Genomic DNA, 24,018 nt, shown 5'->3' with positions numbered 1-24,018 from the left:
GTCAGGTCTTGTATCTCCTCGTGGTCAGGTTTGAAGACCAACACTATATTAATTGGGAGAAGTAATTTCAGAAGCTTTATGGTTTTCCTTAAAATTCTTAATTCGGAAACAAAGGTTTTTTGGCATCCAAGCACTGAAATCTGTTTTTGATCTAGGACTACCCCACCCCCCCAAATATGGGGAAATGCTTCTTGCTCAGTATAGAGTCATTAACTGGTAGGCAAAGAAAGCTCTCAGAAACAATTGAGAACATTTTCAATGCATTAGAATCCTGTAACAGTGGTTCTTAAATTTTTAAATAGAAAAGAAGCTATTAACTTGCTGTAAAGCAATGTTCAGAGCAGTGTTGTCACAAGCCATTTCCATTAGAAAACTGCCTCCAGAAGGTCAACGGGTGTGAAAACTTGGAAAGAAATTAAAAAATGCACTGAAGTCTGGGTCTATAACCTTTTCAACTCCAGCAGTCTCCAGGGTGAGAAAAGAAACGAGAGTACTTAAAATTCTTTTCTGTAAGTATTGAAAAGAATGTGGGTTAGACTCCTATTCAGAAATTTTTTATCTTAGGAAAGGCAGAAATACTACGTTTAACTCCCAAGTTCATGTACACCATCCCTGCCTGTAAACTGCCCAGTGGAGTAGTAACAACTCCATTCGTTGAGTGCCCGGGGGAGAAGTGTGGTCAGTGGTGGGTATTTTATTCATTTTCCCATTTAATATTCGTCATTCCACGAGAAGATACTCTTCTTCCGTACTTTACAAGCGGAAATTGAGGTTTCCAGAGAACAGTTGACTTGGTCAAAGCAACGCAGAAAGTGGCAGAAGCAGAATTGGAATCCGCATCCGGCTAACTCCAAAACCTGAGACTATATGTGTTCCTGTGGGGTAGGCCTTCTGCCAGTGGCTGAATTCTCTCTTGGTTCATTGATTTTGCAATGGACTTTACCCTGATCTTCACTGGTATTCTAAGCTTGGATCGGTGTCTGACCCGGGGAATCTTTTTCATTTTCTTCAAACCACATTTCCAGCAGCATTAGGAAGGGCAGCTGCTCACACTTGCCCCCCAGCAGATAGTAGCTAGGTTTGGGTTGACTTTGCTGAACCCTTTAGTCAAGGCTGAAGTCCTCAAAAGTCTGTGTTGATTTGCACCGGTTAGGTTTTACCCCTGGCCAGAACTCCTAAATACAAGCAGGTTGAATTTGTCTGTCTGTATTTATTTATTTTTAAGGATTTTATTTTTAAGGAATCCCTGCACCCAACATGGGGCTCGAACTCAGAACCCTGAGATCAAGAGTCCCGTGCTCCACCAACAGCCAGTCAGGTGCCCCAGGTTGAATTATTCTTGTGTCTAGGGACTAGGATTTCCTTTTGGCCTGGTCGCTACTAAGTTCTAGGCACCGTGGGCCTTGTGATATGTAGGAAAAACTTAGCCAGTAATGATAATACTGGGGAAAAGAGGGTTACATGAGATACGGACTTATTTTCCCTTCCCTCTTGCCCTCTTTTTAATGGGTCTAATGGAATTGGCCATGGAGGCTCTCTACACTGTGTGGGCTGTCTTGTGGAGCGCCTCTAAATCCACTCCATACTCCGGCCCTGCAGGCTGGCCTGGATGGACAGAGCTGCGGGCTCCCCCGCTCTCTGGCTGCCGGCTGGCTTTGGTCAGTGCGGAGCCTCCCACTCTCTGGCTGCCGGCTGGCTTTGGTCAAGGCGACCTCTCAAGGGACCTTTACCCACTGCTCTCCTGATTTGCAGTAGTCACCCCCTTACCTTATCCCCTGTAGTTTTCCTATAGTTGACTCATGTTTGCAAATGGTCTCTACTCAACCCTCATGTTGATGGGAGTGTGCCATGTGCGCACCGAGTGAAACGGCCCCAGCAGACATCGGGCACACGTATCTGGAGAGGACAGGGCGAACGGGAGTGTGGGGGCAGCGAGACAGGAGTGAGGCGCATTTGGCAGCGCCACACCCTCTGATGCGGACGGCGGTAACGTGGAGGCACAGTTGGAGGGCAAGACCGCCATAGACCCAGCGGCTGGGGTGCTTCTTTGTTAGGGCAAGTGGGGCCATGACGATGTTGCAGACGCCTTACTTCTGGCCGCCCTGAGAAGGGACACGGGCAAAGAAAAAGTGAAAGCAATGAACATAAGATACGAACTAGAGAGGCCCCATGGCAGCCTTGGAGGGGCCTCAGCTGTGGGGGCAGAGCAGTTCTGGGATGAGCCAGGACTGGCTGCGAGGCTGCCCCATTGTGGGCACCAGTTACATGCTCAGTCCTGCTAGATCTCTGAAGGGTGCTAATGGGGAGAGGAGATGGCCTTTGTGCTGAGGACTTCGAACCTCCAAATTTCCCTGGACCTCCATTGCTTGCAGAGGCGACCACAGCATGCCCTATTGCCTCTAGCTCCCCAACCGGAGCGAGATCCTAATGTCTCCCTGTTAGAGTTACAGGGCTTGCTTGGGGAGCAGAGCCTATACACAAACGAAGGAGGGGCTTAGCATCTGTGGGAAGAGCTCCTAAGCAGGTTAGACCAAAGGGGTCTTAGATGGGAGTGGTCCCTCTCACTCTTGCATCCAGTAACCACTAGAAGAGTGTTTGCGGTTCATCCCAGTGACCCTGGACTTGATCCCCCCACCCAACAAACACACATTTTTATTTTGGGAATTTTCAGACCTACAGAATAGTGGAAGGAACAGTAAAAGGAGCATCCTTATATCCTTTACCTATTATTTTGCAACTTTTTTTTTTTGCTGAACTGTTTGAAAGTAAATTGCAGATACGTAACATATATAAATACATATGTGTACAAACATACTCATATATCCATCATGTACAACTTTTTGGATGGACTATTTGAAGTGAACCGTAGATACTCTATTATTTCGGTACCTCAGTATGCATTTCTTAGAAATAAAGACATGCTAAACACAAGTAACAGCACTGGGTATTGTACGCAGCTGATGAATTACTGGACACTACATCTGAAACTAATGATGTACTCTGTGTTGGCTAATTGAATTTAAATAAAAAATTGATATAAGAAAAACAACCACATTTTCCAAAACAAAAAATGAGAAGGGTCACATTATTTTACCTATTACCCTTCTCTTTAATAGAAGATAGCGGGACTTTTCCCTACCTGCTTCTGCAGATAATCTTTTGTGATACGTTGTTTGGTTTGAACTATGTGAAGAAAGTCCAGCCTCACAGAAATATGTAGTTGGAAAAGAGAGGAGTATTTTAATAGCCTTTTCAGATAACTGTAGATAATGTTTAATAAGAGCCACAAAACTTGACAAGTGGTAGTTTCTTAAGGGTTAGTTGCACTATGTAATTTTTGCTTGAAAGCTTGAATTCTGGGCGCCTGGGTGGCTAAGATGGTTAAGCGTCTGCCTTCGGCTCCAGTCATGATTCTGGAGTCCTGGGATCGAGTCCTGCGTTGGGCTCCCAGCTCAGCAGGGAGTCTGCTTCTCCCTCTGACCCTCCCCCCTCCCCATGCTCTCTCTCTCATTCTTTCTCTCAAATAAATAAATAAAATCTTAAAAAAAAAAAAGCTTGAATTCCACCATTGGCAACAAATGCTCTCAGTTGTTTTCCTTGAAGTGAGAGGCTCAGTTTATTCATATTTGAGAAATGTCTGCCAAATCCACAAGTCTGAATAATCATAGTTTGGCAGTCATTCTTGCAAGTAAAAATGGTGCTCCATGGAAGAAAACAATGGTTTTGGTTTATAATCTAAATGGTTGTGTTTATGCTTTTCCTTGAGACAGCCATTGAACTTCAATATGCATCTTCTAAGAATAAAAATATATTCTTCTGCCTCACTTCACTATCTATTACCACAACTTGGGAAACTTCACTAATTTTATTCAGTATTCAGTTTATATTTAAATTTCTCCAATTGTTCCCCAAAATGTTGTTTCTTCCCCTGATGCGGTCAGTATCTGGTTGAGGTTCATGCCCTTCAATTGGTTACTAGTCTCTTAATCTAGAATAATTACCTACTATCTGTTTTCCATAACATTGATTAGTTTTTTTTTTTTTTAAAGATTTTATTTATTTGACAGAGAGAGACACAGCGAGAGAGGGAACACAAGCTCGGAGAGTGAGAGAGGGAGAAGCAGGCTTGCTGCTGAGCAGGGAGCCCGATGCGGGGCTCGATCCCAGGACCCCGGGATCATGACCTGAGCCGAAGGTAGACGCTTAACGACTGAGCCACCCAGGCGCCCCCATTGATTAGTTTTTTGAAACAGTACAAGCCAAGTGTCATTTTTTTTTTTTTTAAGATTTTATTTATTTATTTGACAGAGAGAGGGAACACAAGCAGGGGCAGTGGGAGAGGGAGAAGCAGGTTTCCCGCAGAGCAGGGAGCCCGATGTGGGGCTCGATCCCAGGACCCTGGGATCATGACCTGAGCCAAAGGCAGACGCTTGGTGACCGAGCCACCCAGGGGCCACCAAGCCAAGTGTCTTGTAGTATGTCCACATTCTGGATTTGTCTCTTCATTTCCTCATGGCTCCATTCAGGTGAAATGTCTTTGGCAAGAAAACTACATAGGTGAGGTTCTGTATGTATTGCAACACGCCCTAAAGCCCATCAGACCAGGTTGCTTCCCTCTGATCACTAGGTTAGTTTAAGGTAATTGCCAGATCTTTCATTTTAAAGATACCTTCCCCCACCCTTTTAATTCTTTGAGAAGCATGTAAGTTTGGGGGACTTTGTGTGGGAAGGAGGGACGGTTCTAGTGAATTGGTGGTGGAGATTGTGGCCATCTTGGAATTATCATGCTACTAAACCAATGGACTTTCTGTGTTGGCTGAGTTGACTGATCTTAATTGTGTAGAGGAAGCTGGGCTGGGGAGAACTATGGAAACCAGGAGATTTATTGATAACCTTTTATACCCCCTTGACCAGTTGTCCTGGTGAATGAAAACTGCAACAACCCATAAAGAAAATACTTCCAATGTGTCAGACACTGCAGCAATGCAGCGTTTGAACCCTGGTCTGGCCAAGATGCTGGGAGAGGTCAAGGGGCACATGGAGTGGGCAGTGGGACCCGACACGGGCCTCGTGGAGGTCAGGAGTGTTGCAGCGGTGTTCCGTTTCTTGTCTCCCTTCTCTCTTTTTTTTTGTTTCAAGTTTTTATTTAAATTCTAGTTAGTTAACATACAGTGTAATATTATTAGTTTCAGGCCTTTTCTCTGAAATAAGTTATATGGATAACACCGATGTTGGCTAAAGTTTAAGGTTTAGGGGGAGTATGAGAAAAATCAGTATCGACTTGCAGTGACATGGTAGTTGATAGAACTTCTTGCCCATTCTGTGATGGGGGCTTAGTCTTGCCACCAGATGAAGGACCCGAGAGGATGATAAAGTGTGTGTGTGTATGTTATATGTTCCATCCGTCCTTCCAGATCCATCGTACCTTGTTCTTTGTCCTGGGAGGCTGATATGTATGGGTCACATTAATAGGTCATCCATCCTCTCTAGTGTCTGGTTGGGTTTGGTCCATCATCAAAGGAGAATGGGGTGGAAGGGGGTCACTTCAGGCTGACTAGGTCTCTCATCACTGCCCCTCTCGAGGTGACTTCTATGTGGGTTTCTTCTTTTGGGTTCCAGTAACTGCTCTTTCCCCCACGTTTTGGCTGTGGACGGTAACAGTTCCTCCATTGTTACTAGGCCAGTGTTAGAGCATGGTGACCTTTGGTTTTCCTGTGCCTTTGCCCACGCCTTTATAAATAATCTGTCTTAATAAACACACTCCATGAATTAGCTTAATTTACGTGTGTCTTTTCAAATTGGGAACATGACTGATAACAGGCAAATAGGATTAGCAGAGAGAACTAATACTGGGGGGAAAGCTCTGTTGCTTGGTCCCCTGGATTAAAGTCAAAGGAAGATCAGGGGAATGTCTTCAAACCTTTGCCTTTGACCTTGCAAAGAACTTTGTTCAGTTATTTTTGGTGTGTTTGTTCTCTGGGCGATGAGTGGCCTCTAAAAACTGTCATATCACTGATCAAAAACAACTGCTAAAATCAACTGAAAATCACCAATTTCCTAAGAAAGATAAGTTTTTCAAAGTTGGGTCCACCAATTTAATTAGGCAAACTCCTCTACGTGGGCCACAAGTTTTCACCATCTCAGTTCCAGAGAACCAAGGCTGTGAGGAGGAACATGAGAGAAGTGGCATGCTCATGTTGCTGTGCATATATGATGATCAGCCGCCTGCCACTGCACTGCGCACTTGCCTTCACGCGGAAGCGGTTCCCAGCACGCCCGGCTTCCGCAACTGTTTCCTGTGGCTCAGGCAAACAGAGGGAGGGGAGGATGTTTCAGAGGACAGGTATCTCCGGCTTTTTGAAAGGTCACATGATGCCACTTCGCTTTTACAAAAGACCTCCTTACTACCCGTTTTTGCTAACTCAAAGAAATTCAAAGAGGATTTTCACTTTTATGAAAAAAGACAAAAAGCAAAAACTGTGCTCAGGGTTCGTTTTGCAGCAAGCTCTCACAGAGGCAGTGAGCACCCGGAGCAGTGAGGGTGGCGCCACCCAGCGCCTTCCCTGGGAACTACATGCAACACCTCAGCGTCAAGCAGCCAGAGCTCCAAACTGTGTCTGTGAGCACCTGTGCTTTAGCTTGATAGATCTTGTGCATCTGTTGGCAAGATGTGTACTGAGGCATCAGTAAAGCCTAAGAGGTTATTTTTTGGGTCTGGGAATGCTTCACACTTTCTCCATTATAAATTAATGTTCCACATTTTTTCCATTCTTTGCTTTACGCCATTTTGGCTTATGAAAGATTTCATGGGAGTGTTCTCCTTAGCAGGGGAATCCTGTACTTGAAAGGCGGTGGGAGATGTTGGCTGCCTTGGAAAAATGGCCAGAGTAAATTGTCAAGGCAGGTATACAAGTTGGACATCAGACTTGTAGTCCCAAGTGTCAGGCCTGGAAGCCTTGACAATTCATCATGTGAGGTATCAGCTTTTGCCATAGACAGGTTTTTCTTCTCCTTGCCGTCTGCCGCACTGGTGCAAATCTCTCTACAGGGAAGGAATGCATTGAAAGCTACGGGAGTTGGCAATTTATAAAAGTGTTGGTGATAAGCAGGTCTTTGTTATGACCCTGCCAGTGTGGCTGAAGGCATGGATGGCTTTGGTGAACTTTGATATAGGTCATGGGTTATGGCTGGGCCCATCAGGGTTGGATTCCCATACCTGTGAATTGAAAGCTTTGCATATTTCACTTGTGTTTTTAATAGAACCTGGCACATCTTTAAATATAGGAATATTCTGTTGTGAGTGGCTCCTGAGGGGACAGCAGCAAATGTCATGGGCCATGTATTAATGCGGGGAGATTGTCTTTCTGTTGGCTGTGGATCTCATATTTGTGAGAGCTACATGCAAGGCATCTGGCCTCGGGTCTGTTCTATGGACCAATTTTAGCTAGTTGTTTTCCAGAATTCTCTTCCACTATTCCACTGCCCTGCTGATTCTGGGAGCTATGAACACTGAAAAGGCTTCAGAGACGTCCTTTGTAATCTAACTTGGATGTAGTTGGCGCCTGTTGTTATTATCAGACAAAGAAATCTCAAATAGAATCTTCTTGATAGTTGTTCTAACAGCTCTGATGTATGGAGTTGCTTCAATTCATGCAGGAAGGCTCTTTGCAGCAACTAGCACAATGTATTTATATGAAAATATATATCTTCATTTGTTCCCACCTCAATGTTTACAAATGTCCCATACAAGGGAGACCAAATTGCCTTCTCTGTGGCCTTGACAATTCTGCCAGACGACACTGGAAAAGTTTGTAGCATACAAAGTGCCTATTTCTTCTCAATTGGAGGTGCCATTCCAAAGGTCACAGAAGCCCTCGGTGAGAAGATCCTTGGGCACCACCTAGTGGCCATCTAGGGACTGCTCAAATTAATCTGTGGTGAAAAACGTGTCATCTCCAATTGGTTGTGGACCAATACTTTCGTAAAATACAACAAAAAATTACTAGAAAAGTTATATAAAAACACAAGTCACAATTTTTAATTAGTAGATTCAACAAAGAATAACATTTTAATAAAGATAATCAGAACAAAAAGTAGGGAGAAAATAAAAAGTATCCATCATTTACTGTAAATGTAAACAAAACTAAACAGAACGTTAGGGTGGGATAGCTGTCTCCCTGTGTTAAATGCCTAAATGGGGTTTTGGACAAATGCCATAGGTGCCAGTATTTTAGTTTTGCTCCAGATATTTGGTATAAACATGTACCAATATTTGCTCTGTATAAAAATTAAATTTTTAGTGTGATAAATGAACTTGTTTTCTCACTTGTTCAAACTCTAATCTAGATTGAAAATTTATCTAATCTAGATTTATCTGATCACTTGTTAAAATTTATCTAGTCTAGTTAACTAGTTACTCACTGGGAATAACGTATATTAAGCTGTTTCTATGTTTTGTTTTTAATAACATACATAGTAGGAAAACCAGCTCACAGGGGCTAGTTTGAGGTGCTAATTTCTCACTTTTATGCAGATTGAAACAAGTGAAACAAGTTATAGTTTAAAAATCATCACCAATCCTTCACAAGTAGTCAATTCTAACAATATAGCTATAGTTAAAATTAATTATCTTTTGATGAAAGAAATGAACTCAAGATCCATTTCCATATTTTGATGGAAAATAAAATTCAAAACATTCTATCCAGTATCTGAAGTATTGGTAATTTTTGTTAAATTATAGTAAATGTTATTACAGACTGTGTAAGTTTTGTCTTTCCAAATTACAACTTTTGCTTTTGCCCTTAGATCTTATTTGCAACTGGAGAACATGTTGCATAAAACTATTAAAATCATTAAAACTACTGATGTTACCAGGCAAATAAGTAAATAAAGCTGTTCAAGTCATATCTTTAAAAAGTAGGAACCAGCTTTCTTTTTTTTTAAACTAAGAACTTGTTCCTGAGTTCAAACATTGTCAGTAAAATTCCCCTCTTGAGTAAACACTGTGTCTCAGCAAGAGATAATAATTGTTTATGATCAGCTTCTATATTATCACATAATAGAGAATTTATCATGTCAAAGCATTAGCTTTTATGTCATTCACAATTTTTGCTATGTAATAAACATCCTATTAGGATTATCTTTTTTTTTTTTTACTATAGCAAGATTTACGTGGGGAACTACAATAGGGTAAGGGGTAAAGGGGGATTGAACTCCAGGGATTTAGGGGAAGACAACAGCAACATACACACACACACACACACACACACACACACAGACAAAGAAAATTATAAAGCGAACGGGCAAAATGTTAAAGATTGGTGAATCTGGGTAAAGGGTATGAGGGAATTCTTTGTACTTGCAACTCTTCTGAAAAGTTGAAATTATTTCAAACTAAAAAAAAAAGAAAGAAAAAGAAAAAGATGATTATTGGACTGGGAAGTAACCAAATTGCCAAAATCTTCTGTCTACTTCATGATTGCAAGTATTATTAAATCCTTCAGAAAGGTAAAAATAAATAAATTAATTAATAAACAAGATAAATTACTTCCTATTTTAGCTAGTAGTATGGACCATAAATTTAAAAGAAAGTTAACTTGACTAAAAATTAAAATTATTGTTAAGATTACAAGTTGTCAAAAGAAACGCTTACGTTTTCTCAGAACTGCACATGCTTTAGTTTACAGCTGACAAAGCAGTGTCAGATAGTATATCCTCGAATATGGGAGGACTCCTACTCAGGACTCCTACTCAGCCCTGGCACGCAGCTCGCCAGGGAGTGGGACAGCCCCCGAATGCTCCATGCCCTTTGTCACAGACCCAGTGCTTGCGTGTGGCACCCATGTCAAGTTACTTTCGGTGTTCCTGGCACCCTCTTTCAATTTCTGTACTTAATTCATTTTGGACCAATGAACTGTGGACCACACGCTGGTTTGAGGGACACTGTAAGGAAAAAGTCTTCTGTTTTCTTTCTCTACACAACACACTCACATTTCTGGTCTCCAAGTATGTGGGGCTTCCCAACCCCCCCTCCCCCAAGTGATTCTCCAGTTCTCTGGACAACAGCTAGGTGTCCTCCAATGAAGTTCAGTTCTGACACTACCTGGAGATAGCATCAGACCTCGCAGGTCAAGGGCTCAGTCCCACAGGACCAAGCCCCTCCCTACTTCAGATGCTGCAAGTTTAAGTTGTCACCTGTGCTTCAGTTTCTGTAATTTGCCAGAATGGCTCACAGACCTCAGGAGAAGAGTGTAGGTACTAGATTACCAGTTTATTATGCAAGGATATAACAACTTGGGAACAACAGGATGGAAGAGCTGTGTAGGGCAAGGTGTGGGGAATGGGAGCTCCATGCCCTCTCCAGACATACCGCCCTCCCCGAATCTCCACGTATTTACCAACCTGGAAGCTCTCCAAACCCCTGCAGTTAGGGTAGTTGGGGTTTTTTTATGGAGACTTCATTACTGTAGGCATGATCGGTTAAGTCATTGGCCATTAGTGATTATCTTAACTTCTCCCCTCTCCCCTCCCAGGAGGTGGGTGGGGGTAAGGGGGTAGGGCAGAAAATTCTTCTTCTCATTACATGCTTGGTTCCGTTGGCAGCCAGCCCCTGTCCTGAGGCTCTCCAGGAGCCCCCAGCCACCAGTCATCCCATGAACATTCAAAAAGACACTACTTCAGGGCGCCTGGGTGGCTCAGTTTTGGTTAAGCGTCTGCCTTCAGCTCAGGTCATGATCCCAGGGTCGTGGGATCAAGCCGCGCACCTGGCTCCCTGCTCAGCGGGGAGTCTGCTTCTCCCTCTCCCACTCCCCCCGCTTGTGTTCCCTCTCTCGCTGTGTCTCTCTCTGTCAAATAAAAAATAAAATCTTAAAAAAAAAAGACACTTTCAGAGATTCCAGGTGCCAGGAAATGAGACAGGCACCAAATATGTATTTCTTATGTCACAGACATCCTGTTGTTTTTCAAGTCTTTTCTGAATTTGGGACTTGATCTCGTAGCACAGCAATGTTAGGATTGCTAAGGAAGACTGCTTGGTGCATGAGAATAAAGACAAGAGTTGACCTAAAACTTTCGGAATTCATTTTACAAAGTCCTGGTGAATTTTTATTGTTGTTCCGTTTGCATCATGACAATACAATTATCCAGATGAAAAAGGAAATGAATCACAAAGACACTGTGTGCCCAACTTTCACTTTCTCCCAGCAGTCATTGGAATGCCGGCAATGAAGTCTCTTGAAAGTACTGATCTAAACACAACCCAAAGTTGGTTTCTTCAACAGTGGGATTGCACGTTTCCCAGGGACACGAAGAAGGCTTGTCTAGGAGTGTTAGTGACCACTTGAATATTAGTGCCCACTTGTGTGGGACCAATCAGGATGTTTGTATAAATTTTTTTTTCCCCTAGCAACAGTGAGCTGTTTGGGTGGATCGCGAGTTAACGTGACATCGAGTTTTGCAGGTGAGTGGAACAGAGGGTGAGGTGGCCAAGGGAGTTGAATGTTTGCAAGGGAGGATTTTAAGTGTTGGACGTGGGATAGAAGGTGGGTGAGGTAGGCAGACAGTGTATGGTGCTGAGGGTGAGGGCGGGTGGTGGATATTGGAAAAATGGTCATGCCAATAAGTTGGAGGTCTCAGTGAACTCAATGTTTGGAGTGGGACTTGGGGTCAATAAGCTATAGTTTGGATACTTCAGTTCAAGATTTACAAGGCGGCTGAGGAGAGGTGGAGGAAAATTTGTTTGAGATGAGTGGGCTGGGGAAAGGAGGGAAGAAGATATTGAATGAATGGAGTCGTCTTTGATGCGTGAAGAAAGGGTGACCAGAAGGTCAGTAAGTGACTGACACTAACGCAGAGGCTTAGTGAGGGATCAACAGACTTCAAAATCATCTGTAGTTTAAAAAACTTTTGTTTCTGAAATAATTTCAGACTTTAAGAAGTTACAAAAAATAGCACAAAGGATTGCTGTAAGCACCTCACTCAGATTCCTACGATGTTAATAAAAATGTCAAATCACAATATAATTGTCAAAATCAGGAAACTAACATCAATACAATATAATACATCGTCTTACAGACATGACTCAAATTTCACCATTGTCCCACCAATGTCCTTATTTTTGGTCCAGGTTCCAGTCCAGGATCACACACTCCATTTTCTCGTCATGTCTTGTTTCCTCTAATTTAAAGCACTTACTCAGTCCTTCTTGACCTTGACATTTGAGAAACATACTGGCCAGTTCTTTTGTAGGGTATCTCTGAATTTGGGTTGTCTTAATGTGAGTTGATGGTTAAATTCAGGCTCTGCGTTTTTGGCAAAGATGCAGCCTTTTTAGTACATCTTATCCGGAGGTACATGATGTTTATTTGTCCCATTATTGGTGATAACTTTGACAGTTTGGTTAAGGGGGTGTCTGCTAGAGGTCTCCCGTGTTGTTTCCCCAGCGGAAGGAGGAATAATATGGGTGAGACAAGGAGAACACTTTGGAAGGAGCAAGGAGGCCTCTACCCTGCCTCGTGCCTCCGAGCTCCCCTGCAAGTGAGGGAAGCCCCAGCATCAGTAAAGAAGGCCGCGGGGTAGCATCCTCAGAGGGTGTCTCGTTTCTGTTCAAACAGGGCCATGAAGGGAATGCTGGGAGGAGAGGGATTTGCTGACAGAAGCTGATTCCAGAGGGCCTCGGAAAGGATGGGAAATTGGGTGAGATGGGGCCAAGTGCAGAGCCGCCTGGGGAGTAGGAGTCCGTGATGACAGGCGGCCTGGGGGCTCGGCCTGCAGGTGGTGGCCCAGGGGACAAGGCCTGTTGGACTTGGTGGGCGCAGGCTCATGGCCACGTGACCCGAGAGCTCATCGGAGGTGTGGAATTCGGGCCCAACTTCAGGCACTGAGGAGCAGAATCGACAGTTTTCACAAGACGCCCGAGGGGTTTGTAAACCTCTCAAAAAGCACTGTCTCAGCGGACGGGGAGCAACCGCGCCCGCATCGCTGGCATTGCTGATGTCCCCCGCCCGCGACCCCCACCGCCGCCAGCCCGGTGCAGCCCCGCGGCTGCAAGCGGTCTGCGCCTCCGGATGCTGAGCGAAGGAGCTCGCGGTGGGTCAGCCCTACCGTGAGGCTTGGCACTCGTTCACGGAAGCTCAGCCTAGAAGAAGCTGTTTCTTTAGCCCTCTCAGTGATTCTGAGATATAGATCCACAAACAAATCTCTTTCTACCTAAACCGAGTGGGCCGGATTCCGTTGCCTAGCACTACGAAGCTTGCGCAGCACACGTGTCCCCTGGAAGTGGGTAGTTAGGACAGTGCTCCACGGGAGGTGCAGGAGGAAGCCACCTGCGTGTGGGTCCGGCTTCACGGATTTTCTCCTCGCGGGACAACAGCCAAAGGGAATTGAGAGGTGGGATCTAGCAAATTCACAGGCTGGAGCCCATGAGACTCCGCCCAGGAGCTGACCTCACTAACTGTTATGAGCTGAATGTGTCCCCCCAGTATTCAGATGTCCAAGTCCTAACCCCCAGGGTGGCTGTATTTGAAGATGGAACTTCTAAGGAAGTAAGTCAGGTTAAAGGAGGTCATCAGGGTGGGCCCTTGATCCAACAGGATTGGTGTCCTTATAAGAAGAGGGACCAGAGCTCCCTCGAGCTTGAGTGCTCTCTCTCTCCCTTTTTTTTTTTTTTTTTTTTTTTTTACAGATAAGAGGTCATGTGAGCGCAGAGAGAGATATAAGCTAGGAGGAGAGGTCTAGGAATGAAACCTGCCTTCCTAACACCTTGATCTTGGACTTTCCAGCCTCCAGAACTGTGAGAAAGAAATGTCTGTGGTTTAAGTCCCCCAGTCTATGGGATTTTGTTATAGCAACCCAAGCTGACCAGTACAATTACTCTAGCTGTCCCCGCACATGACTTTCTGCAGATTCAACACTGTTTATGCTGCACAATGAGGTCTTTGTTATAGTGAATAATGAATAATATGGTTCCATATTGTATTTTCAGTAGGTAAAGATTTTGTTACAGAATTGATAAACATATACACCAAGATTTTATATACATATATAACATATCATATATAATATAAAATAAATATATGTATATATAATATGGTGTATGTAAATATAATTTATGTATATATTTATTTTAATGTCAACAAGAAGCGTACAAAACCTTGGGTGAAAATGTCAGGAGTTGGGGGGTGGGACGAGCTGTTCACCAGAGACAGACATGCCTGCTTGCTACAGGGTAGTCTGTCTCTGACTTCTCACAGAGGAGTCTGGATTTGCCTGTGTGGCTTTAATGATCTGTGAATAGCATTACACAGGTTGCATCCTTTTGCATCAGATGTCTCTCCCTCAGCATTTGGCTCGTGAGATCCGTCCCTGTTGTCATGTATGGTTCTAAGATGGCTCACTTTCATTGTGTTCGTATTCTGCGTGCCATCTCTGCATATTGTTAATGTTTAACATGGGCAGTTCTGTCTAAACCTACTTCCTCTTATATGTACAGCGTGGGTAAATCTTCCTTGACGTTTGCCCGTCTTGTTTAGTATCTATTTATCTTGCTTCCTTCGCATGACAGTTGAATGGTTGGGTATTCTTTCCCTTCCTTCTTCTGTATACCAGCAGTGTGTTTTCCTTGTGCAGGACAAGGTCAGGTCTTTTGGCACCAAGTGCAGCCATTGGTGGAGATCTTGGTCTTTTTTTCTCTTCTGAGCCATTAAAATGTTCTGTCCGGGGTGTATTTCACACAGCCGTTGGTGTGTCCCACCCCAGTGGGCATAAGCTCAGTCCCCTGACTCAACCTATTGCTCTGGATGAGCTACGGCAACACTTCCTGCTTCAGTTTTTAACTTCAACGGATGCAGGGGAAGTAAATACATAGACAATATGGATTAAACAAAATTGTGGACACTCATTCTAGTCAAAGATCGTAAGATGTTCATTATTTTGCCAGAAGATGGTAGCAAAGTTACAATCAGATGTTGGGTAAAACATTTCAACACTCAATGAAAACCAACCAAGCCAAATAAAAACAAAAAATGGAAACAAACTAGGAAAATGATAAAATGGCACCTGCTTATTGAATATGTAACTTTTACGTTATAATCCTATTATTGGAACTCAGTATTATTAGAAGAAAAAATGTACAAAATAAAGACAATTCTTACCTCATAAGTTTGATGAAATAAATGATTCTAAAAAAATTCTTGAAGAGTCCAAAATCTTTATCAAACTATATTTCTACCTTCTCAATAGTATTTGCTACTGAATTAAGAGATTGGAAATGAAAACGGTAAAGTAATAAAGTTCACAACATGCTATAAATTTTCACAGTGGTATCCCATTTGGTATCAAGTTACATTATTCAACACATTCTCCAACAGGAAAAGGTGTGGAAAGAAACTCAGATCTAATAACTAAAATGTTTTCTATTGAGACGATGATGATTAATTTATGAAAATTAAAGTAGAAAATGAGATGAGGAGAACTGAAACAGATACTTTTCTTGCTCCTTTCTTGCCCTCCTGTTCAGGATATTTTCAACATTCCTTCATTTCCTTTCCCACTCTTGCCTACCTAATGAACCCCCCAGTTCATTCATTCATTCGTTCATTCCTTATTCTTCATTGAGTCTAACATATGCCAGGCACGTTCTAGATGCTACGGAAATCGCAGTGACAAAGGCAAATAAGGACTCTGCTTTGGTTATAGTCATGCTAGTGTATCACTAGTTGTCAACAGACTAAAACAGAAAATTTTGTCTTTAAGATTTCCAGAGGCTAAGCCTGTCACCTAAAACCTTATATGACATGAACTTTGAAAAAATTTTATGAAGCCTCGTCTCTTTTTGCTGTCAATCAACAAGCAAGTTCCTATTGAAGATACGATTGTCTTCTAGACATGAATGCAAGAACCAGCTCCTCACGGGGTCTTTCCTTTTACTTGTTAAGATTTTTCAAGGCTGGCCTATTTGGCATGGGTTTTGGCTAGCAGGGTAGGGATGAGAAATGCCTTTGAGCTAGGTAAAAACACAGAAGTGGAGTTGTTGAGAAAAAGTGCACCAAAGTTTTAGAACAGCCTATCTCAAAGGATGACTTCCTAAAATGCACTTTTCCTGCTCTATTTCTCTAACTTTCGTAAGCACCCTGTGGGCCGACCCGTGAAAGCGACACTGGATCCAAGAGTCCCTTCTCTCACCTGCCTGTGGGATCTGCTTTGTGTTTGAACGTGGAAGCCGGGGGAGATCACTGTGCTTTCCTGAGACCAACAATCCCATTTTTAGAAGTCAGGAAGTTTTCAAGTGACTCTCCATACATTGAGCTGTAGTTAGTTGCTCCATAAGGTCACCCTCGCTTGATACTTTGAGAGCTAAAAGGGAAAGATCTACTTTTCTTTTCACATGAGGAAATTCACATGTTGGGAAACCCACGGACACGCCAGGTGAAATCCACTCGACGTTCTCCCAGGGTGCTAGAGTCTCCACTGCGCTCCTCCTCCACCGCCTCTTCCTCCCGCGGGGAGCTCCAGGCGGCTGCACGTGCCGCCCAGCCCAGGCTCCTCCCCCCCCCCCCTGCCCGGGAGCGGCCAGGAGCTGCTTTCCTCCGCCCGCGGAGATGGCGCTCGACCCCGCAGGGCAGCATCTCAGACATGTCGAAAAGGATGTTTTGATTCCTAAAATAATGAGAGAAAAAGCCCGAGAGATGTTCTGAACAAGTTCAAGATTTTACCAAACGTTGCAAGGACTCTGGAATCCTTATGGTAGTAAAATGCCGGAAAGAAAATTCTGCATTGAAAGAGTGTCTAACTGCTCATTATAATGATCCAGCCTTTTATGAAGAATGCAAAATGGAATACCTGAAGGAAAGGGAAGAATTCAGAAAAACTGGAATTCCTGCCAAGAAAAGGCTACAGAAACTTCCCACAAGCATGTAGGCAAATACTCAGATACTTAGCCCTGATACTCATGGAAATCATTATCACCTAAAATAATGGACTCAAGGAAGTGTTTGCTTTATCCTAAATTATGGAAATAATAAAGATTTCCTTTTAAATTTCAAAAAAAAATGCTGGTGCATTTCTCCCTGAGACCCCCTTGCTAATTGTAGCCATCACCACCTTGTTGGCCTTATGGGGGCCTTGTCTCCCAACCTATGGGGGGGCCACATCCATACCAACACTTCCTGCTCCTGCCGTCAGTCCTTAATTGCCCATAGACAGCCAAGACCAAGAGCAGTTACTTCCCATGGCTCCCACCTTTTTTGGTACACACAGTGATTTGCAACAATGTCTTTTGTTTACTCTCTGGAAGCCACCTGCCCATCTGATCCTCCCAGGAGGGCAAGGAAAGAGGGCATGTGCAAAGATTTTATCCAAACCCCGTTCTCTTTCAAATTCTGTCTTGCTCCCACCCTCCTTGTGGCTTGTGGCCAAGGCGCCCCCCCGCCCCCCCCGCAGAGCGTGGTTTCCCCCTCAGGCTTGGAGGTGCTGTCGCTCTCTGGGGTTCTGGGGAGATGGGAGCCAGAAGTGTGGGAGGCAGCGAGGTGGCTGGACTGTGTCCTTGCCACCCTCCCCCACATTCTCAGTCACATCATAGTGACTTCTTTTCTTGATTTGGCAAGGACAAGGTGAAATCTACTTAGGAAACCTATTACGGCATAGTTACTGTTTCTGAAAGGAAAATACATAATACAACGAAAAGATGAAGAAGTGAATTGAGTAAAGAAAAAACGCTAGGGGCATGAAACACCCAGGATGGGAAGGGGTAGCACGTGCGCAGGTGCGTATCTATTAGAGGAGGCTTAGCTTTGGCCCAGCGTCTGGCAGGTATGGACTTGGAAGCTTTCTTTTAGCCCTAAGATTCTGTAATTCTGTTTCCACTGAACAAAATTCCACAGACGCCTCTGGCAATTTCCAATGTCTCCCAAGTCTTAGAGTCAGGAAATTGCATGGAAATCCTCAGAAAAGAAGTTATAATCCATGGCACACTTGCCACACATGTGGGAATGTGGGCTGCGATGAGCGCCAGGAATTAAAGGACGCTTCTCTGCATCGATGAACTTCTTACATGTGACTTTTCAGCCTGGAAGTTGGAATGTTTTAAGGGACGGGAAGAATACCTCTGAAACAGAAACTCAAGGCACATGGACCAAACCCGCCTTTCAAAATGCTAGCACGCCAGAGAGAACCTTAGAATCCCTCCCTTTAGCTTCCGTGGTGTTTGCTTTCGGAAATGGCCCCGTGTTTTACAAGAGGATAGCTGGTTTGCTTGGATAGTGTTGTCTTCTATATACATAAACATAGCACTTGGAGTCAGGAGACTTGGAATTCAGTTTTAGATCTAGAAAGACTCATTAGCAGTAGGGCCTTTATTAAGTTGCATAACTTAACAGAACCACGGTTTTCTCACCTGTGAAAGGGGATGAAATTAGCAATAGTGTTTGTTGTTGGAGAGCAACGGATATTTTATCATATCTGAGCATGTATCGTAGACACTATGCAAGGGGTTATTCACTATTAATTGAATACAGTAAGACAAGCAGCTAATCGAACTAGCTCATTATGTGGTGCAACCAGCCATACTCCCAGGGTTCACGAGCTGGTCCTCCTAGTTCATGTTGGTTGGAGTTTGTTATATAACCACCCAGAAGGGTTTGAGAGGAGAGTGTAGGTCCTTTCTTGGAGCAGAAGAAGGCAGTAGAAGAGCTTGGGTTCTAAGCATTTTGTCGGAAGCACAAGCACTACCCACTTTAGGAGACCACATCTGCCTGCTCAGGTGGCTTTGGTCAGTCCCCTTCTCTACGCCCCCTGCCTTAGCAGCTGTCCCCTCTCCCTGAGGGTCCCCGTCTTCCACAGAATCCTACTTAGACCCTGGACTCTCTCAGGAAAAGCTCTGAGATCAACTCCTGCCCCCTCATAGAAATGTGTTTTGTTCCTTTCTTTCAAGGTTTTACTTTGTTTTCGAAGCCGGTCCCTGCCTGCGTCTGAGCACAGTTTAGCTCAGTAAGCAAGCAGGGGCCGCTGCATCCTCTCCCAGCTCCCTTCCTTGTTGTCCGACAGATATCCTCGCTAGTCTGGGCGACGGGAAGGTGAGAAGGCCAGCAGGTAGAGGAGGAAGGCTCTGAAGACGGGGCACTTTTATCTGCGTTTCTATTCAGCACGTGAAGGGCATGCTAGTGACTTTCTGCACGCTGCTCCATGGGAGCGGGAGAGACAGGACGAGAGCTTGGGACTCAGTCCTTGGGCCTGCTTGGCTTGTCTGTTCAGAGGAGGGGAGCCCTTGTGGGAGAGGTGCTAAGGCAGGAGCCCCCAGAATGAAGATGCCTGCTCTGACCCCACGGAAAGTCACAGACTGACATGTGCCCATGGCGGACAGAATCTTTCAGTCTTAGGATCTCTCTTGGTCTAGACCAGCACTGTCCAGAAGAACTTTATGCTATTAAACAATTATGAAAAATTAAATAAAAACATTGTAAAGTCTGTTGTGGTCATGTTAACCACATATCAGGTGCTCGGTAGTCACGTGCAGTTAGCGGCAACCATTTTGGAAACATAGGTTCAGACTAGCCGCCCTGGGGGTGTGGGATGTCCATTACTGTGCTCCCAGGATCTGCTAGTCGGTGTCCTGATACAGACGAGAGATCGTGGACTGACAGGCCTCCAGGGGCCAGGCGGGTAAAGAGAGAGTGTGTGGTGGGTGGGTGAGCTGAGGGAGGGTGGGCCCTGGGCCAGCTCAGGAGTCTGTGCCTCGTCCCAAGACCAGCTGTTACTTGGCTTTAGCTAATGGTTGCCATTTGGAAATGTAGGTCCCAGCGGGGGGCGGGGGTAGGGAGGGCAGATCTTTCTTTTTTTCTGTTTTGACATTGATAAAGGAATTTCTAAAAAGTCAACATTGTATAGGTTAAAAACAGCGAAAACTTGAAAAGCCAAAAACCTCACCACGTGGGAGCCTTGACATAGTCCATGAGCCACCAATTTAAAGCTCTGCAGATGGACCAAACCACTGTCCCCGAAACAGCTTCTGTGGGATCCGCCTCATGTGGAGAGAGGGCTGTGGGAACGTTGGCTGCAGGAGGACAGAACTTGGGGGTGAGCTTCTAGAAACAGGCAGACTGAATGAAGGAGATGGTGGTAGGAGTAAGAAGGAACCAAAAAACCAAACACATTTGTTTGGTTTTTTTCTTTTAAAGGTCAAAAGTCAGAGAAGCTTCCAGTATGAACACAGGTTGACGGAGAAGGCGGCTCCCTCGCATCCCGCGAGGAAGAATCTCTGATCAGAGGCTGTGATTTGCCCCGGGGATCCCAGTTTTCTCCATGTCAGCATTTTGTAAGTGTGCTGTGGCTCATCCACAGGCGGGGGGCGGCGGGGGGAGAAGGCTTTCCTTGCCCCAGTGAGCACAGCTGTCTAGTTGCCCCCAAATCTTCACTGTATGGCCGTGGCACAGGAAAGCATCTCAAAATAACCATGCTAACATTTCAGTGGAAGGAATGGATGGCGGGGTGGGGGGGTGGTGGTGAGGGAGAGATTTAGTTTAGTTACAGAGATGTCAATTATCTCAATGAATAATTGTCCTGCTCTTCTATGATGAACGTTATCCGTATTCAATTCAACCAGTTCTGACCATATAAGGGTTAGAGACAGCTTTCAAATTATTAAAAGTAAAATGCATCACAAAGAAGGGATCCGTTTTATAAATTCAACACTGCAAAAAAACTTGCTAGATCTTTTTTTTTTTAAGATTTATTTATTTATTTCAGAGAGAGGGAGAGCATGCGAGTGACTCCACATGCACGAGCGGGGGGATGAGCAGAGGGAGAGAATCTGAAGCAGACTCCACCCTGAGCGCAGAGCCTGATGTGGGGCTCCATCTCACGACCCTGAGATCATGACCTGAGCCAAAATCAAGAGTCGGACTCTTCATGGACTGAGCCCCCCAGGTGCCCCCCAATTGCTATATATTAAAGTCCCAGTCTCTTTAACCATATGTATTATTGGATTGTATTTACTACGTATTTTGGTTCAGATACTTCAAGAAAAATGATTTATTTGCATTTCAAATTCCTGGGTTATGTCTTAGTTATGACTCAGATGTTCTGCTGATCATATTAACACTGCCGCTTTACAATGCTTTCCCCCATGATGCCAGGAATGTTGCATAAACCAGATTGAGAAACCTGAGTCAAACTGAGGCAAACATGAGCAAACTTCATCCAAATGAAAGTAGAATTGGCAGTTTTCAACCAGATATTTACAATGGCTGAGTTTTTGTTTTGTTAAATTTCACTGGAGGCAACATTTATGGAGTAACTATTGTATACTCTCTCTTACGTGCCCTGGGGTTGGGATATAAGGATAAATTCAACACTTCCATTCTTGCCCTCAGCAAGTTTGAAACTCAGAAATGCAGTCTTTGATATTTCCTTCTGAAGTTCAATGGAAGTTGACAAATAATGACCGAGGGCCTGGGGTGTTCCAGGCAACATGCTAAGCATTTGGAAGTTACTGCAGGAGACAAACAGGAATACAGAACTTGCTGAGTAATATTGTAAAATACCGACAAGGTGTTTGCAGATACAAGAATTAAATCCTCTCTCAGAATGTGGATGTTTTCTGGAAAAGAAAATGCTGTTAAGTGAAAAGAAGTTATTGCCTTTGGAACCCGGAGTCCCTTTCCCCTGGAGCTTTGGAGCTTGTACTTTACTTTATTCAAACCATCAGCAGGTTTGTTGAGATGCCTCTTTCCCCAGAGGAACAGTCCTCAGAGAACTTGCATCTGTGAATACAGTGTTTTAACAGGCACCTCAGCAAAGGGCAAGACTATTCTGGGAGCTCGAGGCCTTGCCTCCTGTGTTAGTCCACCTGGGCTGCCAGGACGAAATACCACAGCCCAAGTGGCTTAAGCAACAGAAATTTATTTTTTTCATAGTTTTGGAGGCCAGAAGTCCAGGATCAAGGTGCTGTCAGGGTGGGTTTCTGGTGAGTCCTCTCTCCCTGGCTTGTAGACTGCCACCTCTGTGGCTCACCAGAGAGAGCTCTCTGGTGTTTCTTCCTCTTCTTCCTTTTTTAAAAGATTTTATTTATTCCTTTATTTTAGAGAGAGCATGGGGGGGGAGGGCAGAGGGAGAGAGAAGGAGAGGAGCAGACTCCCCACTGAGCACGGAGCCCGACACGGGGCTCGATCTCATGACCTGAGCTCGAATCAAGTCAGACGCTTAACTGACTGAGCCACCCAGGTGCCCCTCTTTCTCTTCTTATAAGGACACCAGTCCTGTAGGATTAGGGTCCCACCCTTATGACCTCAGATGACTATAATTAGCTTTTTAAAGACCTCTCTCCAAATACAGTCAAGATGGGGGTTAGGGTTTTAACATATGAATGTGGGGGGGGGACAAAATTCAGTCTATAACAACTTCTTTCATTTTAGATATCAGATCATTTCATCTAGAAAACGGTAGTGCCTGAAAGTAATTGTCGCCCTCCCCTAATTTAATAAAAACCAACCAACAAACAAACCAGGTCCTTCGAGGTTAACCCTGGAAAGAGAATCTCCTGGAGAGGAGGAACGGCTGGATCCTATGGCCCTGTTGTTTGTCCCCCACGTTCCACTGCACTGTGGCGGGGTGTGTGGGGGGGGTCCTTTTATATGCATTCCCGCCGCCAACTCCACGCTGGCTGGGGGAGTAGTGAGAGCGGCGAGTATCATTTCCCCTTTAACAAAACCGGCCTAAACAGGGCAGCATGACCTTTCCATGCATGCCTACAGCACAGCCGAGCCAAGGTTATGTCACTTAAGAGAGGCTTTCCTGAGAGCGAGGAAGTGACAAAAGGCAGAGAATTACTGACCTCTATAGGAACCATGATAATCCTTGGGCCAAGTCTTCTCTGTTTAGGGTCCACTAGAGTGAGCCGCCTTGCTTCCTAGTTCCTGGGGGTATTAAAGACACCTAACCTTCCAAATGCTATCCCAAGAGAGAATGCCTAAGCAACTTTTTTTCTCTTTCCCATTTCCCGCCTTGCTGGTCACACCAGCAGTGACTGCCCCTCTGCAGGAGAAGTCGTGGAGGCAGAACCCCAGAATGACGACGTACCAGTGTGCCTCTCAGCATTTCCTAACAGGTCAGCCCTTTGCTGGCAATTATCACCCCTTTGTCTCCATGGATGTGGCTAAACCGTGAGTCATCTTTATCTTCCTAGTGTTCCAGATTAAGCACCGAGGTGTGCCAGACACCCTTGGTGGAATAAATGGTTCACATGCCATCTTTTTGTCGGGGTGCTAGATGATCTCTGCTTCATTCCATCTCTTCACTCTTGCATCTTTCTTCCTTCCAAGTGACAGACGTCTGGTGCCCCCAAAAAGAAGTCAGAAGGGATGAGATCAAATAATTCCACCAGATCTTGCTTGCAGAGTTCAATTTTCATAATTACTCAACAACCTCCACTCAACAACCACAGCATGAAAACCCACCCTAAAATCCTGATAGGCCCCCCAATAGTTGCACAGCAATAACGAAAGGACTAAAACAGTGTATTTACATGTAGACATTCTGAGCAGCTAATCTTGGTGACAACATTTAAAAAGTACTGTTTCCCATACATGCATTTTATCTACCAAAGAAAAATTGATGGAAAATGCTTTCATGTAGGAAAGGAGAATTTTTTTTTTAGCAGTAAAAGCCAAGGTTATTTTCCTAACTCAATCACAACTATAATTCTCAGCCTTCTGCTGTCACTCTTCAAAGCAGGCCCCCAGTCTAAGATCTGGGAGGCGATGCCAATTCCTGATTCAGCTCCTGACTCTCAGTGTGCAGGATTCCTCTTTGAGCATTCCCTTGAAGAACTGAAACCCACTTCCTTAAAGAGAAAATTACAGAAACTTAGGACACTGTGTTGTGATCTTAGTTGAGACAAATGTTCAAAAGGAGTTCCTTTTTTATTTTATTTTATTTTTTAAAGAGTTTATTTATTTGAGAGACTGAAAGAGGGTGTAAGTGTCGGGAGGGGGAGCGGCAGAGGGAGAGGGAGAAGCAGGCTCCCCGCTG

The 24,018-nt window shown here is 44.4% G+C and overlaps 1 pseudogene; it reads left to right on the top strand.

Moving 5' to 3' along the window:
• The first annotated feature begins 16,555 nt into the window (after positions 1 to 16,555).
• Positions 16,556 to 16,998, top strand: LOC114204843 (COX assembly mitochondrial protein homolog pseudogene; annotated as a pseudogene).
• Positions 16,999 to 24,018: the final 7,020 nt, after the last annotated feature.

The sequence above is a fragment of the Eumetopias jubatus genome, unplaced genomic scaffold (genome assembly GCF_037043125.1).
Source record: "Eumetopias jubatus isolate StellerSeaLion01/CBP00866 unplaced genomic scaffold, mEumJub1_p1.0 scaffold_5, whole genome shotgun sequence".
Classification (NCBI taxonomy): Eukaryota; Metazoa; Chordata; class Mammalia; order Carnivora; family Otariidae; genus Eumetopias; species Eumetopias jubatus.
The sequence above is the reverse complement of the archived record's forward strand: the minus strand, read 5'-3'. Positions and strand labels throughout refer to the sequence as shown.